Genomic DNA, 19350 nt, shown 5'->3' with positions numbered 1-19350 from the left:
TTATTGCGCAAATTGTATGATCTAGATTAGCTACCCGCAAATTAGTCTAAACCAGTGTCGATGAATATGAAATAAAACAAAATAGAGAAATAAATAGATTAAATTTTGAGACAAAGTGGTTTAAAAGAACGTTATGGCTTAGATTTGAGTTAGTGGTAAATGTTTACAAAATAATGAGTAAAGGCTAAAAATAATGTAAGTAGCGAATGAGTTAGAGTTAGAGAGCATATCTGAGTTACTGCATAGATCGTATGATCTAGATAAGTTACTCGCAAATCAACCTTTACCATCATCGATGAATATGATATAAAACAAAATAGAGAAACTAAATAGAAAAAACTTTGAGGCTAAGTTAAAGGATTTTATTGCTTAGAGATAGAGAGATGAAATCAGATGATCCCTTATAATGGAGGAAAAACAACCATTTATAGGGTACGAGGTTGGCCTATGGCCAATAATTGATTGACTCCCAAGCCTTATAGTACCATGGCTAATTATCGGATGCCACCTGTTGAGGCTATTGGGTAGGGGCACCAACCTACTATTCCATAACCAGTTTATTTTTGTAAAAGAAGTTTGCACATCTGAGCTCCCTGACACATTGATCTATACTTGTCTTATAGTGTAGAGTCATTAAGGTTGGTGGCTTCTCGACCTCTCAATTCTAGAGGCTAGCTCAGCTTGAAATTGTTCCAAGAGAAACCCGACCCATGATGTCATGCATATGATTTTCCTATTTTACCCTATATAGATAGTCCTTCCGTCTTTAGGGTACAATACTCTATTATGGGTGAGAGATGGAAAAATTGCACAACGCTTATATTGTTGACACCTAATTTTTCCCTTCATGACTAAATTTAATTCTGAGTTTCTTTGATTTCTAATAAAATTGGAATGTTTATTTCATCCAGATAAATGTGTTATAACGTATTTATTTTGGGTTAGTTTTATCATTTAAGTGACGATTATATGTTTTCGTATTTACATATACGAGATTGTATAAATTTTGTTACTTAAATGAATATTTTTATCAAAATTGGTCTATTATTGATATTAATCTTGAAAATTAATTCAAATGGGTAAAATCTTGATTTGAATATAATTTGTTCTTAAAAATAATTTATTTGGAGCAATATTTATTTGGTTTTATCTAATCAAGAATCTCGGGATTAAATCGGTTAAGAGTTCATATCTGGCCTTATTTAAATTTTAGTCAATTTATTGAATTTAGTCATAACTAAAATCAATTTAGTCATAATTGCAAGCAACTAGCCAATTGATTTTCAATATGATTTTAATTTAAATACAATTGACTAAAATTATGATTTAGGGCCATAATTGTAATATAATTGACCAATTGATTCTCAATTAGCCAAAATTTAATTGAGATTGGCTACTTTCAATTTAATTTTGGTTATTTAATAAATAGCCTAAGCCAATTTACCCATTCAAATCCCAAATTTCAAATGTGAATTTAAATTTTTTACTAGATTGTACAATTCCACCTCAACCTTTGTAACACCCCAGAAATACACTTTGGATGCCATACGGTGCTTACGGTCACAAGTGACCACAAAGCTAACCTATAAGCTGGTACCTATTGCGAGCACCGAATAATATACTGTTAATAAAGACATTTACAAAAAATAGCTGAAAAAGCCATAAGGTTTTAAGTATTGAAAAGTATAACTAAAGCCACAAGTCTGAGAAAACATCTGCGAAAAATAGTGCAACGTGACTGATTAAATTGGTAAACTAACTGACTACCTGAAATCTTTGAAAATCCTCCAACACTAACTAACTGGGGAGTTGATGGGACAAACTTCTAATTAACTCCGACAGACCATCTAACTGAACAACTGACTCAATTGAACAAAGATAAACTCATCCTCGAAGTATGAGGACTCACCACTGTTGTTGATGTTGGCTAACTGATCTCGTCTAGGCCCGGTCTTAAAACTTAATGTCTGAACCTATGATCTAAGACACCATAGCGCAAGAAATGAGTATGCGATTAGTACTTTGAATGTACTAGTATGCATTATGAGGTTTGGCTGAAATGCATAGGTTTATGGGCATGAAATAAAGATTGACAGAATATCATGATAAAACTGATACATAATGGCATAAAAACTATAAAATCTGAGAATGCATGATTCTGAAATAGTTTGTAAAGTAAAATACTAAAAGTGCAAGAGCAAGTATATAATGTTTTTGAATAATATGTAAATAGAAATCTGATAACTGGATAACTGTTAGTCTTTATGTATTGGTCAAACAACCTGAACTGAATACTAAACTGAGACTGTAGGAGGTATCATCTAACCGGTATGCCCAATTCTAAGATGATTAGGGTCCAACATGTGACCCTAGTTAGAAGGGTGTCTGTACCGTGCCATCGGTACTAATAATGGCTATGTGGATACACTAAGATACTGAAGAACCAGGGTATTAAGACTAAACTGACGGGTGATCCCTGGGTGGTGTCAAGCCTAAACTGACAGGTGACTCCTAGGAAGTAGTCAAGCCTAAACTGATGGGTGACTCCTCATAACCCACGCTGGCTAAGTGGTTTTGGAATATAGGGACTTTTCCTAACGAATTTGCCTAATTGATGAGAAAGCCTCCGTCCTGCATTCACTCAGTGCTAAATCCTGCTCCCAACTAAAAGACACTAATTTATGAGAAAAATTGAGCTTAACTGACTAAGATAATTGACTGAACTGATAATGCTTATGATTTATTTGAAACCATTCTGAAGATTCAGGAAACTAGGTAAACAACTAAGTTTTTGGTATTCATAACCCCCAACACTGAATGAAAATAACAATAAAGGCATTTAAAAACTTCAAAACCATAATGAGGAAATCATTCTACAAAATCATTCTATTTGGCATTTCATCAAACACATCGGGATTAAGACTTTAACATGGGAATGCTTTTAAACATGATGAGATAGTATGATTACTTGACCAAAAAACCATAATTTGAGGATTTATCCTGAATTTCATGAAAATGACATGGGAACTTCAACATCCATAACATACTATAATTCATTCCCTTTGAAAACAATTATAATATTAACTTGAAATCAAAATAACAATTAATTCATGGAGATAATTTATTTAAAAATGGAAAACTCATAATTTAATATTAAAATAGGATTCTTGGACTCCATGGTGAAAGGAAACCATGTATGAACATTACACATACCTTTAATACTTAAATCTTGAAAGAGAACAACTATCTTGAAAGCTTCCTTGGATTGGAACACTTGAGTTCTTGGTTTTCTTTAAAGGAAGATGATTAAGCTTAATGAATTTAGAGAAAGCTTAGAGAGAGAAATTAGGAAATTTGGGCATATAAAGCCCTATTAGCAGTTTAATCCCATGTTTTTATGAATTGGGGTGCTGTAAAAAGATAAGACTACCCTTCAGCATTTTAAATTCGTAATTGGGACGCCGATTATGTCATCACCGTGATGAAATAATGATGCCTTCACTATTCCACCGCAATGCAGCGCAATCGCATCAAGCTGCTGGAAACAAAATCCAAACATTCCTCAATTCTTGTCTGAAAAATCCGAAACTTACCCGAGACATACTACTAACACCCTTGAACATTAATGATCTCAAAAACTTACGTCTTGTGGTCGATATGTGCACTTTAAAAATCATCAAAATCAAGACGCCAAAAATAAGGCTAATTCCCCAACACTTACCTAAATTTTAAGGCTTTAAGCCTTTTATGCATACACTATTAGGTGAACTGGACTAAGATTAATATGAGGTATTAAAATATATCCCCCTTGGTAACATTTTTCCTCGAATGAAACTGATTAAGCTAAGAATACTGAAGGACTGAAATTACTTACTGAACATGCACGACTAACACATGATAACATAATTGAGTTTGAAATACGATGCATGACTAAACTGATTCATGAATGCATGAAATGACATGAAGATGATTATATGGCTGGATCTTAGAATGGAAAAGAGATAATCTAAGGAAACCTATTACCTTAAGTTAAGTCTGAGTTTGCGGAGAAAAAATGAGGGTACTTGGTATGCATATTTGCTTCTTTTTCCCAAGTGTCTCCTTCAATGGACTGATTTCGCCAAAGAACTTGGACCAAGGAAACTTCTTTGTTCCTTAGTCTATGATTCTGATGATTAAGAATATCAATTGAAATTTCTTCGTAAGAAAGGCTATCCTGAATATTTGTACTTTCTAAAGGGACTACAACAGCTGGATCACAGATACACTTCTTTAACAAAGAAACATGCAACACTGGATGCACTGATGCCAAATCTGCAGGCAACTCAAGCTTATAAGCTATCTTTTCAAAATGACTCAAGATCCTATAAGGGCCAACAAATGGGGGACTAAGCTTTCTCTTCTTGCCAAATCTCTTCACTCCTTTTATGGGAGAGATTTTCAAATAGACTAAATCTCCAACTGCAAACTTGAGATCTCTCCTACGCACATCCGCATAGGATTTCTTATAGCTGTAGGCTTTCTTGAGTCTCTTCTTGATTAAATGAACTTTATCTATTGCATCAAATACGAAATCAAGCCCAATCAAAGCAGTCTCACCTGCCTCAGACCAACCAAGAGGAGATTTACAACTCCTCCCATAGAGAGCCTCAAACGGCGCCATCTGAATACTGGAGTGATAACTGTTATTGTGGGAAAACTCAATCAAGGGTAAGTGATCATCCCAAATTCCTTTGAAATCAATCACATATGCCCTCAACATATCCTCTAGGGTACAAATGACCCTCTCTGTCTGACTATCTATCTGGGGATGAAAAGTTGTACTGAGATGAACTTGGGTACCTAGACCCTTCTGAAAAGCTCTTCAAAAGTTAGAGGTAAACTAAGTACCTTTATCTAAAATTATAGACAATAGAACTCTATGTAACCTAACCAACTCTCTAATATAGAGCTTGGCATAATCCTTTGCCAAAAAGAAAGTATGAACAGGCAAGAAATAAGTTGATTTGGTCATTCTATCTATAATAACCTATATTAAATCATGATGACAACACGTATGGGGCAACCCTATCACAAAGTCCATGTTCACCACTTCCCACTTCCAAGTGGGAATGCTGAACTCCTACATCATGTTGCTAGGCATTTGGTGCTCAACCTTAATCTGCTGATAATTAGGGCACTTAGCTACAAACTCTACAATATCTTTTTCATGCCTCTCCACCAATAGATTTTTCGCAAATCACGGTACATCTTAGTGGCTTCTGAGTGAATAGAATAACGTGCATCATATGCTTCTGCCAAAATCTGTATTCTCAAACCATTAACAAACGGCACACACAACCTACCCTGACATTGTAACATACCCTCTACCCCTTGGGATAAAACTTTTACTTTCTGGTTTCTAACAGACTCCTTCTACTTAACCAAACTAGAATCCCTGTCCTGTTTCTCCTTTATTTCAACAACCAATGAAGATTCTAAGTTATTCTGAACCCATACACTACCCTCAGCTGAATTAACCAAATGAACGTCTAATCTAGCCAACTGATAAACCTCCTAAACTAACTTCTTCTCATCATTCTCGATATGAGTAACACTACCCATAGACAATCTACTAAGGGAATCTGCCACTACATTTGTCTTTCCCAAATGATACAAAACACTTATATCATAATCTTTTAACAATTCTAACCACCTTCTCTGACGAAGATTCAAATCTTTCTACAAGAACACATACTGCAAACTTTTGTGATCACTGAACATATCAACAAGAACCTCATACAAATAGTGGATCTAAAGTTTCAAGGCAAACACAACAGCTACTAAATCAAGATCATGGGTAGGATAATTATTTGTATGGGGTTTAATATGTCTAGAGACATAGACTATTACCTTACCTCTCTGCATCAAAACACAACCCAAACCAAACCTGGAAGTATTACAGTAAACAAAAAATCCATCTGAACTATCTGGCAAAGTCAAAATTGGGGCTGAGATGAGTCGAGTCGAGTCTTCAACTCCTGAAAACTTTTCTCACAAGAATCTGACCACTAAAACTTAAATTTATCCTGAGTCAATTGAGACATGGGGAATACAATGGATGAAAACCCTTTAACAAACCACCTGTAATAGCCAGCCAAACCCAAGAAACTTCTAATACCTGATGAAGAGATAGGTCTGGGATAGTTTCTCATTGATTTAATCTTTTATGGGTCAACTCTAATGCCATCACTGGAAATAATGTAGCCAAGTAAAGCTACTGATCTTAGACAAAATTTAAGTTTAATTAATTTGGAGAATAATTGATAGGCTCTAAGAGTCTACAATATGATTTTGAGATGGTCTGCATGATCACTTTCACTACAGGATTAGACAAGAATATCTTCAATGAAGAATATGACAAACATGTCAGAGTACTTCTTGAACACTCAGTTCATCAAGTCCATGAAAGCTACTGGGGCATTTTTAGTCCAAATAACATAACAAAGAATTTGAAGTGACTATACCGGGTTCTGAAAGCTATTTTTAGAATGTCACATTCTCTATCTCTGAGCTGATGATAGCCGGATCTGAGGTCTATCTTAAATAAATAACTGACACCCTAAATTTAGTCGAATAATTCATTAATTTTGGGAAGTGGATACTTATTCTTGATGGTGACTTTGTTCAACTAATAGTAATCGATGCATATTCTGAGAGAACTATCTTTATTTTGCACGAAAAAGACTGGAGCACCCCATGGGGAACACTTGCCTAATAAATCCTTTATCTAAGAGATCTTTTAACTAATTTTTCAACTCCTTAAGCTCTGTTGGATCCATTTTATATGGAAGAATAGAGATAGGCTGGGTATCTAGAAGGATGTCTATTTCAAAGTCAATTTCCCTTTCAGGAGGAACTACAGGAAGATCTTTAGGGAACATATTAAGAAATTCCCTTACTACTAAAACTGACTTGATACTTGGGGTCTCAGAATTAGAGTTTTTGAGTTAAACAAGATGGTAAACACAACCCTTGGAAATGATTTTTTATTGCCTTAAGGTATGAAATAATTTGACCCCTAAGCGCTGAAGTACTACCCCTCCATTCAATGACTGGTTCATTAGGAAACTAAAATTGAATGACTCTATTTATAGTCAACTGAAGCATAGCATTAGTTGAGCCAATCTATGCCGAGAATGATATCAAAATCAGTCATCTCTAACTCTACAAAATCAACTTAGGTGATTTTATAGGATACTATGATCGGACAGTTCCTGTATACCTTCCTGTATACCTATCTAGCTACAATAGAGACACCTACTAGAGTAGATATTAAGAAGGGCTCTACTAAAGACTCAGGAATTAACAGCTATATAGGGGCTTAAAAAAGAAAGAGAAGCTCCGGGGTCTAATAAAGCATAAACATTGAGGTGAAAGACCTGCAATATACCAGTAATCATATCAGCAGAACTTTTCTAATCCTGTCGAGACTAAAGTGCATAAAGCCTGTTCTGTCACTGTCCACTGGTGGCACTGGAAGTAGTGCCTTGCTGAGTCTAGTGACCTACTGGAACTGATGACTGGTTGGTCTTACCCTATTAGCGTGAATATCTTCCCCTATAAGCAACTAATCAATATTTCTTACACTTTTGGCATGGCTTACCACATCCAAAACATACATCACTGCCATCTCTGTACATACCCTGATGATTTTTACCATATTTCTGGTAAAGAGGATTAATGCATCTACTATTTACAGGACCCTGGGTCTTAGAACCTGGCGCCTATCCTGATTGTCATTACTGAACTTTGGTACTAGCGCACTAGCTGAAGATGTAGCTGGGGATGAAAGCTTTTATCGGAACTAAGAATGGTTACCACCTTCTGGCTTTGTCTGAGAAAAACTATAGCTACCTGTTCTAGCTCTCTTATTCTCCCCCTCATTCTCCTTAAACTTCTGCTCTTTAATCTATTGAGAATAGACCATAAGCCTAAATATGTCCATCTCTTTAATCAACATCATAGTCCTACACTTCTTGACCACGCTATTAGATATGCCAGGAATGAACTTACTCATTCTAGAATAGTTATCAAACACCACATGAGGAGCATACCTCGCCAGCTGAGTAAATTTAAGTGAATACTCTTTCACACTTATATTTCCTTGCTTTAAATTAATAAACTCCAGCACCTTAGCTTGCCTCAACTCTAAGGGAAATAATTTATCTAAAAATATGGTAGCAAACTCCTCCCACTCTATAGGACCTGTGTTAGTGCCTCTATCCTCCTTCCACTGGTTAAACCAAGTGTGAACTACATCCTGCAACCGGTAAGCAGCCAACTCCACACTCTCACTAGACGTAACACCCATAATATCAGTCACATTCCAAACTATGTCAAGGAACTCCTGCAGATCCTCATCTCACTTGGATCCCAAAAACTTGGGGGGATTTATACAGGTGAAGTCTTGAAACCTAGCTGTGGTTGTATTAGCTACTAGATTGGATGGAAAAGCAGCTTGCTAATTGTTATAAACTTCTAATAAGTGGGCTAAAGTAGTGAATGTAGCTCTGAACTCAGCATGAGAGACATGCTCATTCAGGGGATCTTCCTAAACAGGCGGAGGTATGGGCTGATTTCCATTTCTTTTTAAGTTAGTCTTTCTAAAAGGCATTTTTTGTAAATTAAAGAAAGAGAGAATTAGAAAGAGAGTTCAAATAGAGCTCATGCTCATTCTCATGACATGTACTGAAACAAGGGAAACTTTTCCTAAAATGTATGGAGCACTTTTCACAACATAAGTGTGGCGCACTTCACACCCATGTACAAGAATCTACATAACTTAGCTTTTAGATACCCTAGGATACTGTAAAACCTTGGGCTCTAACACAAAGTTTGTAACGCCCTACAAATACACCCTAGAGGCCACATGGTGTTTACGGTCACAAGTGATAACAAAGTTAACCTATGAGCTGGTATCTACTAGGATCACCGAATAATATACTGTTAAAAAAGACATTTGCAGAAAATAGCTTAAAAAGCCATAAGCTTTTAAGTACTGAAAAGTACAAGTAAAGTCATAAGTCTAAGAAAACGTCTACAAAAATAGTGCAACATGACTGATAAAACTGGTAAGCTAACTGACTGGAGATTTGATGGGAAAAACCCTCAACTAATTGCAATAAATCATCTGACTAAACTGCTGACTCAACTAAATAAAGATAAACTCATCCTTGAAGTATGAGGACTCACCACTATTACTGATGCTGGCTAACTGATCCCATCTAGGCCCGGTCAGGAAATTGAGCGTCTGATCCTATGATATAAGACATCATAGAGAAACGAGTATGTGATCAGTACTTTGAATGTACTGGTATGGATAATGAGGTTAGGCTGAAATGCATAGGTTTATGTGCATGAAATAAAGACTGACTGAATAACATGATATAATGGATACATGATGGTGTGAAAACTATAAAATCTGAGAATGCATAATTCTGAAATAGTCTGTAAACTGAAATACTGAAAGTACAAGACCAAGCATATAATGTTTTTTAAATAATTTATAAAACTGAAATATGATAACTGAATAGCTAATAGTCTATATGCCTTGATCAAGTAACCTGAACTGAATTTTGTACTGAATACTGAACTGAGATTGTGGGAGGTATCATCTAATCGACATGCCCCATTCATAATTGATTGGGGTCTAACCTGTGACCCCAGTTAGAAAGGTGTTAGTATCGTACCACGGGTACAAACAATGGCTATGTGGATCCACTAAGCTACTGAAGAACCAAGATATCAAGCCTAAACTAATGGGTAATCCCTGGGTGGATTTAAGCTTAAACTAACGGGTGACCCCTGGGAGGTAGTCAATCCTAAACTAACTAGTGACTCCTTATAACTCATGCTGGCAATGCGGTACTAATGAGGGACTACTACTAATGACTTTACCTAACTTATGGGGAATCCGCTGTCTTATATTCACTTGGTGCAATCCTACTCCCAACTTAAAGACATTGATTTCTGAACTAAACTGAGCTTAACTGACTGAACTGATAATGCTTATGGTTTATCAGAAACCATTATGAAGATTCTAAAAACTAGGTAAATAACTAAGTTTTGGTATTCATAACCCCCAGAATTGAATAAAAATAACAATAAAGGCATGTAAAAACTTCAAATGGGGATATCATTCTACAAAATCATTCTCTTTGATATTTCATCAAACACATGGGGAATGCTTTTAAACATGATAAGATAGCATGATTACATAACAAAAAAACCATAATTTGAGGATTTATCCTGAATTGCATGAACATGACATGGGAACTTCGACATCCATACCATATTATAATTCATTCCCCTTGAAAACAATTGTAATCTTAACTTGAAATCAAAATAACAAGTAATTCATTGAGATAATTCATTTAAAACATGGAAAACTCATAATATAACATTAAAATAGGATTCTTGGACTCCATGGTGAAAGAAAACCAAGGATGAATATCACACATTCCTTTAATACTTAAATCTTGAAAGAGAATAACTTTCTTAAGAGCTTCCTTGGATTGTAACACTTGAGATCTTGGTTTTCTTGAAAGTAAGATGATTTAGATTAATGAATTTGGAAAAAGTTTAGGGTTTATTTGAGAGAGAAATTGGGAAATTTGGGCTTATAATGCCCTATCAGCAGTTTAATCCCATGTTTTTATGAATTAAGGTGCTGGGAAAAGACAAGACTACCATTCAATAATTTAAATTCGTAATTGGGATGCTGATTAGGACACCACTGTGATGCGCCAATGATGCCATCTCTATTCCACCACGACGTAGTGCAATCGCGTTGAGCTGCTGGAAACAAAATCTAAACGTGCCTCAATTCCCATTTGAAAAATCCAAAACTTACCCATGACATGCTACTAACACCTCTGAACATGAATGAACTCAAAAACCTACGTCTCGAGGTCAAAAAGGTCACTTTAAAAATTATCAAAGTTAAGAGGCAATCCAACACTTAGCTAAATTTTAAGGTTTTAAGCCTATTATGCATGCACTATGAGTTGAACTAAACTAAGATTAATACATGGTATTACAACCTTATCCTTTTTCTAATTTAAAATTCAAAATTTGTACTATATTATATAATTTCATCTCAACCTTGTCCTTTTTTCATTTTTGAAATTCAAAATTTTACTGACTTGTACAATTCCACCTCTCCTTATCCTCTAACAATCCTTATCCTCAATTTCAAATTCCCAAAACACTCCTCAGTTCTTTCTCCCACATTGGTGGATTCAAATAATTGAATCCCCATCCTTCCAATAAATACTACTACTATTTTGGTAGAAGGTCAAGTCTCAAAGAGTGGAAAAAACTTTTGAGCAAAGAGTTAAACTTTTTAGTAAAATTTTTCAAGCGGTAGGCTAATTGGGGTTCTCGAAATATTGCTTTTTGGTGGTGGTCAAGACTCCAAAGAAAGCTTGAAATCCTGTTTTGATGCTCCGAAAAAGGTAGACACACCTTTCTCTTTTATTTTTGTTATCATTTTCTTCCTCATTTTCTTATTCGTAGTTTCGTAATTGCGTAGTTGTAATTTTGTTTGCTAGGATTGTCTATTGTAGACGGTCTTAAAGGCCATAGGATGTTGTGATATAAATATTATGTCTATTTTTTATGTTCATGGTGTAAAATGACCTAACAATAGTTGAACGTGTTTATTTGACTTTCTTATTTAATTATTATGATTAGAAGAATAAAGTTTCAACCTTTGCATGATTAAAATATGTACTCATGCCTTGTTTAAATTCATCATTGATGGATATTTTCACTTTTAGCATGTAAAGTTGTTTCCTTTATGTCAAAAAACAATAGTCACTATTATTTATTTCACCACAATAAATTAGATGGATAAAGTTTTGATATTTGCTTGATTAAAATACGTACTCATGCCTTGTTTAAATTTTTTATTGAAGGATATGTTCTCTTTTAGCATGTAAAGTTATTTCCTTTATGTCAAAAACTAGTTACTACTGTTAAAGGTCTGTGAAATTATTTCTTGATTTGAAGTAGTGAGTTACCTGTACCTAGGGATTTGGTGTTATTTTAGAAGGACATATCATAATGTGCTATGTTCGTGGTCATGATTTTCTCATTTTAATGGTCGAAAGTGTCCTTGATTTTCTCTTGTTTAGATTGAAAAGTTGTTTGGGTTATAGATTTTATTGAAAATGGTGTAAAACTAAAATAGGAGTTGGCACAATTGAACATTTTTTTCTTAGAATTAATCTTTTACTATTTTTTCTATCTAGTCTTTGAATATAATTTTTCAGTCATGTTTAATATATACAATTTGCTTCACCTCGCTTATTAATTTATTTCTTGAAGTATTTTTGTGCATTTAGACGTCCCATTGTTATTCACATACTACCATGAATTTTTTTTCAAATTTGTTGATTGACTCCACTTGGTATTGAAAAAGTGTTGTTGCATCAATATGTCTTGTATTTCATATTTGAGGTGTCACAAAAAATGATTTCCTCATCTTATGCTCATTCCACTTTTCTTTCTTATTGAAAGCATGCCTTAGAATTTATCATATCATAGTATTTGGTGAAAATATGTTTTAATCTATAGGAAATATTTGTTCAAATTTTAAACAACTATGCTTGTGGATCCATGTCTTTCTTTCAAGGACTAATTGATTATATTGTGCTAGATTCAATTTTTTGTAAGATTATTTAAGAGATGGATTAATTTTATTTTCATTGAAAATTTTGGTTTGCTTTGATATCGTAGTTTACTATTTCTTTATGCTTGATAATGTTATTTTTTTCATCTCATCATTTATCTATTAAGAGTAGAATTTTCAAACATATATTGATTCTTTTTCTTTGCATGAATCTGCTTTGAATTTCAAATGAACTCATTTCCTCTTGTATTTTGTAATGGGACAATGAGGCCCACCTTTTCGAGTCAAGTCTGAAGTTTAAGTCCAAAGTCGATTATATGACGTACGAGTTCAAGAAAATAAAAGAAGAAGGAAAATGCATCAAAATTCATTGATGCGGTCGCTAAGAGACTTGAAAAATCTCAATTTTAATTATTGCCTTACTTTTATTTATTAATTTAGTCATTTATTTATTCATTCATTTAGGCCTCGAAGTCAAAGTTGTAATCTAATATAGGTGAAGCAGATTTTGGACCCCAAAGGTCCAAAAAGATAGTTTAGGATAGGTTGTGGGCCAAAAGCCCGAATGATTAGAGTAGGACAGTTTAAGGACCAAAATCCCACGTGTTTAGATTAGGACAAGTGAAGATAGGTCAAAAGCCCAAATTAGCTTAGGACGGGGTTTATTAATTTAGACCTAATAGCTTAAGTTTTTTAGTCTCCCATTTTCCCTTTATATGTTAATTATTATTAGTTTTCTTAGACTTAGTTAAAAATCCCCACTACGCCATCAAAATCTGTTTTGCAATTATTGAAAATAATTTTTTCCTTAATCAATTTCCCTTTTTAAAGTTAGTCAAAAAAGTTTTTTTCAAATAGTCTGGATAAACGCAAGTCAGCAGATAACAACCTTCCAAGAGTATTTATTGGAACCACTTACTCAGAATTTCTAAACTTAAAAGATTTTCTTTTGGTTTGAATCTTTTAAGTAATATTTTTAGTTTTTCTTGATATTTTCTCAAAAATCAAGTGGCGACACTGTAATTTCTTAATTATTTTGAACTTTTCTTTAAGTTTTCAAAATAGTTTAAAAAGTCAAAAATAATATTTTCCATCCCTTTGAAATCGAAAAAGGGCAAAACAGAAATGGTGACTCCGCTGGAGATTTTTAACTAGGTTCTAACCAAATATTTGAATTAGCTTCATTGACTAACTATTTTAATATTTAATCTATTTATGTGCTTATTTGTTTAAATTCTGCGAAATTAAAGTGTTGCATTTCATGGCATGCTTCCCATTTGAAATATATAAATTGTTTGGGGTATCATAGATGTCTCAAACTCTATTATTCAATTCCAAATAAAGTGTTGGAAATACAATGGTTTATTTACACGTTAGGCGTCCGATGGTTGTTCTATTTCCAAATCCAAGTCGTCCGCTTGGAAACCTAGTTTAAACCCACTCCAGACACCTTGGATAAAGCAAAAACCAAAACTCTTTTTTTATGGAATAAGCCTAGGATAACCCAATACCCAAGGGGGTATTGGATCCATTAGAAAACCTATCATGCATCTATTATCCATGAGTCAATTAAAGACGAATTATATTTATGTATTGGAGAAATATATGTTATTTAATTCAATCTATTATCCTTTGGGGTAGGGGGAAGACTTACTTTGTTTACTTTTGTGTAAAGATGTCTCAATTATCCACCAATTGAGGGAGAAATTAAAGTAAGACAGGTAAGAGATTGATGATTGATCGATTTGGACGATTGCATGATTTCCAAGGCTAATGACTTATGAGTATAAAGCACAGTTATATGGGAATCACTTGATCATCAATAGATGTCGCATATGGAAAGAAGTGGACAAAGCTAAGAGGGCGAAGATTGATGAAGGAGCATATAGGAGCTACTACCCCCTACGTGGGACATTGGTCTTCTTCTCATGTTATTTTTCCTTTCCCTAAAGATTGTATCCCTTTTGTACACCTTTTGTAACCATTTATTCCCCCTTAAGGTTTTGGGGAATAATGGATTGTTTTTAAAAATCATATACTTCCTTCAAATACGTTAGGCCAACCCTCAACTTAAAAGGGTCGCCCAATTAGGATGCACGTTTATTACAATATGCTTGTGTGATATAACTATTTTATGTTCTTATACATGTGATGTTGATACGAATCAAAGGTGAATTGATTCAATCCCATTTTTTTCATAGAGCATCTCTAAGTAGAAATATAATTCACTATACAAAAGTCCGACGAAATATACTCTAACTCTCCCAAGTCTCTCACAAAAAGTCCAAAATCATTCTTAAAATTTCCTAAATTCTCACTACCTATTCAGGATGGTTGACTATGGACTAAAGAGAAGCCATTTAGGATGAATCAAAAAGAGCAATAGGAGAATTACTCAAGTCAAGAGGAAATTGATGGAATTAGAGCAAATAGAGGATACGCTACGGCGGACAATAAGAAAATGTCTAAGAAGATTGTTGTGGCCAAAATAAAGATCACAAAAGTCAACTTATTGATTGAATTCGAACTACGTAGGGCCTGATTTTTCCCCCATGATATACATAGGAAGCCTTTCGGCCGGGCCCTTATCTTTAAAAATTCTGTATTTCCCACTTCTATGAAAGAAAAAATAAGGTCGAAACGAAGAAAAGTTGAACCTTCCTGATAAATTTTACTTATCCATATCAATGAGAAAAATTTTGTTCACTTGAATTCTCGAGTCACCATTTCTCCATGGATTAATTCGCATGAGAGAAGAAATAACTTTATGTGTTTACTTCCTGTCTTATTATCTTGCATCATTTATTATTAAACAAAATCTAACACGTTAGCCTTTGAGTTGTTTTTACTTTACAAGTAATAGAAACTACTCTGTGTTGGTATAAAATTACCCGATTTCACTAGATCAAAGTAAATAAAGATTCCTCTCTCGACTATAGCTTTGTCAAAGGAAGAAAAAATGACTAGTAGTAAAATTGGACTCTACCAGTCATTTTTAAAAACCTATAAGCAATGGTCTCAAGGATGGAATAGGAAAAAGTAAGATTGTCCTATAGAAGAATTTTTCAAGACAACTAGAATCAAAGAAGATGAATAGGAGGAAACATTGTTGAACTGGACTTCCACTCCACTTATTACTCCTCTATCAATAGGGTAGATAGAAAAATAAAATTTCATTTCTTACAAAGTCGGTGGCAGTACTGACGAGGTCTGACATCCACCCTTTAAGTTTATCTAATCCTTTTTTGCTTTTTATGTTTTTCAAAAGTATAAACCCACACTTTTGTGGGTCATAGATAGAGTTTGTAAATATATTCTCAAAACTCATAAGCCTTTTCTATTGTGAAAATCATTATTATTTATTTTGTATCTACTTGATATTATAGAACTTGTTTGGGTTTTGATAAGTGTAGTAAACATCTAAAACCTACCAATATCATGTTATGTCAAGAGAGAAATGAACAAATTAAGGAAGTTGTTGATGAATGAGAGATGTTAGTCCTAAAGCAATCAACAAAAGAACCAAGGACTTCAAAAATCGAGAAAACCTAACCTAGAAGAAATTGAGGTGCTTAACAAGGGAGACAACGACCAAGTTAAGAAAATCAAGGTCGATGTCTATCTATAAAAAACATGGGAAAGGAATCTTATCATTTGTCTTAAAGGAAAGTAGACAGTTGATCCGTTCTTTGATCAAGACAAACGTAATGGAAAGCCTCATGTCACCCATAAAGTGTTATCCATAAAAGCCTTAATTTTATCTTAGTAGGATGGATAAGAGTATCCAGGGCTAGTTAACCCTGAAGATGGGTCTTTTTACAAAATATGTTTGACCTGAATTCCCAAGAAAGGGATACGTAGGTGGCCTATGTCGGCTTCGGTTAATCCTTTAGAAGAATTTATCCTTCTTTTAATGTCTGAACTACGTCTGACCTGAATTCCTAAGAAATAAATACGTAGGTGGCCTATGTCGGCTTCGGTTAACCCCTTAGGAGAATTTATCCTTTCCTTTTATGTACGAACTACGTTTGACTTGGATTCCCAAGAAAGGAATACATAGGCGGACTATGTCGGCTTTAGCCAACCCCTTCGGAGAATTTATCCTTTTCTTTATTTATGAACTATGTTTAACCTGAATTCCCAAGAAAGAGATACGTAGGCGGCTTATGTCGGCTTCAGTCAACCCCTTAGAAAAATTTATTTTTTTCTTTTTGTATGAACTATGTTTGACTTGAATTCCTAAGAAAGGGATATGTAAGTGGCCTATGTTGACTTCGTTCAACCCTTTAGGAGAATTTATCCTTCTTTTTATGTACGAACTACATTTGACCTAAATTCCCAAGAAAGCGATACATAGGAGGCCTATGTCGGCTTCGGTCAACCGCTTAGGAGAAGTTATCCTTTTATTTCATGTACGAACTATGTTTGACTTGAATTACCAAGAAAGGGATATATAAGTGGCATATGTCGGCTTTGGTCAACCCCTTAAGGGAATTTATCCTTTTCTTTTATGTATGAACTACGTGATGACCTAAATTCCCAAGAAAGGGATACGTAGGTGGCCTATGTCATCTTCGGTCAAGCCATTATATTTTCTATATATCCTCGGTGTAGGCCTGAACTATGTTTGACCTGATTCCTGCTTCAATGAGATACGTAAGTTCCCTAATTGTTAGTCATATAACCCCAGAAAATAAAAATTGGGACAGAATTTTTGAGAAGGAATCTCAAAAATTCACAAGAGGAATATCATCATCCAATAAAGAAGATGAAGACCCACGAAGACTTCAGATTCTCTCAAGCCAAGATCATCTCAGATAGTATTAAACTGGGGCAGAAATTTTGAGGAGGCTCTCAAATTTTCCACTAAGATACTGGATATATTTCAAATTCCCCCAAACTCGAGGTCGAAGTCAAGTTTTAGAAATCACTAGCTGCAATAAAGTCTAGGTAGAAAAAATCTCCGGCTATGATAGAACTTCTAGTAGAAAACCTCACTAACAATGGTGAATCTCTAGAAATCTTTCGTCTAACATCAGAAATAGTCATAACTAAGAGAAAGACATTCGTTAAGCTAATACATGAAATGATTGGAAATATTCTAAAAGCTTTTATAAAAGTTTATGAAAGTAGTCTTTAAAATTAAGACTACTTTCGAAAATCTATACAAATCTTTTAACTTAGTGATTTCCTAGGCATATATTAGAATGGGGATTTAGGTTGGATCCCAACATGAAGGAGAACCCAAAAGATGACGAGGAGCAAACCAAGGATCAAAGGAGTTCAATATGGAGTAGTTTTGCTCAAAACTAACCATTTTTCTGTGTTTGCAAGGATCAATACATAAAAATCGAGATCTTCTTCAAATAATCACAAGAAAATTAGGAACCACACCAAGCATATGTTGCTTAAGAATGGTATTTTTGGGTAGCCCCAAAGACGAGATCAATGCCCATTCATAAAGGACCTTTTGAATTATCTATCTCATTTCAAGGGATCGTGAATGACAAACAAAGGCACCTTATCCTCTTTATGAATATTTTATTTAGAATTTTTCTAAAAAATATTCGCTAGAAAAAGAGACTTTGTATCTACTAAATATTTACTTTGAGCACAGGTGCTGTCAAAGAAGTTGGAATAATAAATACACAGTCAAAAGGAATACTCAATAGGAGGAAGAGTAGAAAGTCGTCCTCAGAATTTGTGTTGAAGACAAGAAAACAGTATTTGAGTAACCCTAAAAAAGGTATTTTACCCATATATTTGCATCTAGTAGGTCTGCTATTTAAATATTTCTTTAAAAATAGAGGATGAATAGCGGATTAAGCCATTTCGATTATGATGCCGAGAATTTTTCATTTAAAATTTCATAAAGTTTGACTGTGGTCGCCAGTAAGAGCGACATTGTGTCTACTAACAATCTACCTTGAGTACAGGTACATGTAGAAACCAAAAACACAAACAAAGGAGCATAGATGAAGCTTCTCTTCAAATCGTCGAGAAGGCCATTCCATTTCATATCATACCATGCCAAGAGGGTCATCCATTTCATTCCATGCTGAGAGGGCCATTTCATTTTATTTCATTTCTGAGAGGGTCATGCTGAGAGGGCCATTCCATTTTATGACATTGTAGAGAGGGCCCTTTCATATCATCATTGAGCGGACCATTTTATTTTATTCCATTGCCAAGAGGGCCATGCCAAGAGGTTAATTTCATATCATTTCATTACCAAGAGGTCCATCATGAGATTAAACTAAGTCTCCATAATCCCTCACCATGTAAAATGATAAGGTTTGTCCTTGGAAGATGCTTTGGAGCACAAATATCCATTGACCACCGAAGATAGCATAATCTAGTGTCAAGGATATATCAGCATTTTATATTTGTTGACCAGTCAAAGGTGATATAGATCGACATCGAGGATATCTCATCATTTTATGAATCAGCATCTAAATGCATTAAAAGGACATGATTAGAATGGACGTCTTTAAGTTGCTATCTGAAATAGAGCGACACATGAGATTTCCCAAAAAAAGGCAATCCAAGGGTCATCTATAAGTCACATTATTTGAAATAGGATAGTATTCAAGATTGCCTATGAGTTGATAGTCCATGGGTCATCCATAAGCCACAATGACATCCTAACCGGATAGTGTGCAAGGTTTTCCAAA

Source organism: Capsicum annuum, chromosome 6, assembly GCF_002878395.1.
Source record: "Capsicum annuum cultivar UCD-10X-F1 chromosome 6, UCD10Xv1.1, whole genome shotgun sequence".
Classification (NCBI taxonomy): domain Eukaryota; kingdom Viridiplantae; phylum Streptophyta; class Magnoliopsida; order Solanales; family Solanaceae; genus Capsicum; species Capsicum annuum.
This window is presented reverse-complemented; position numbering follows the sequence as displayed.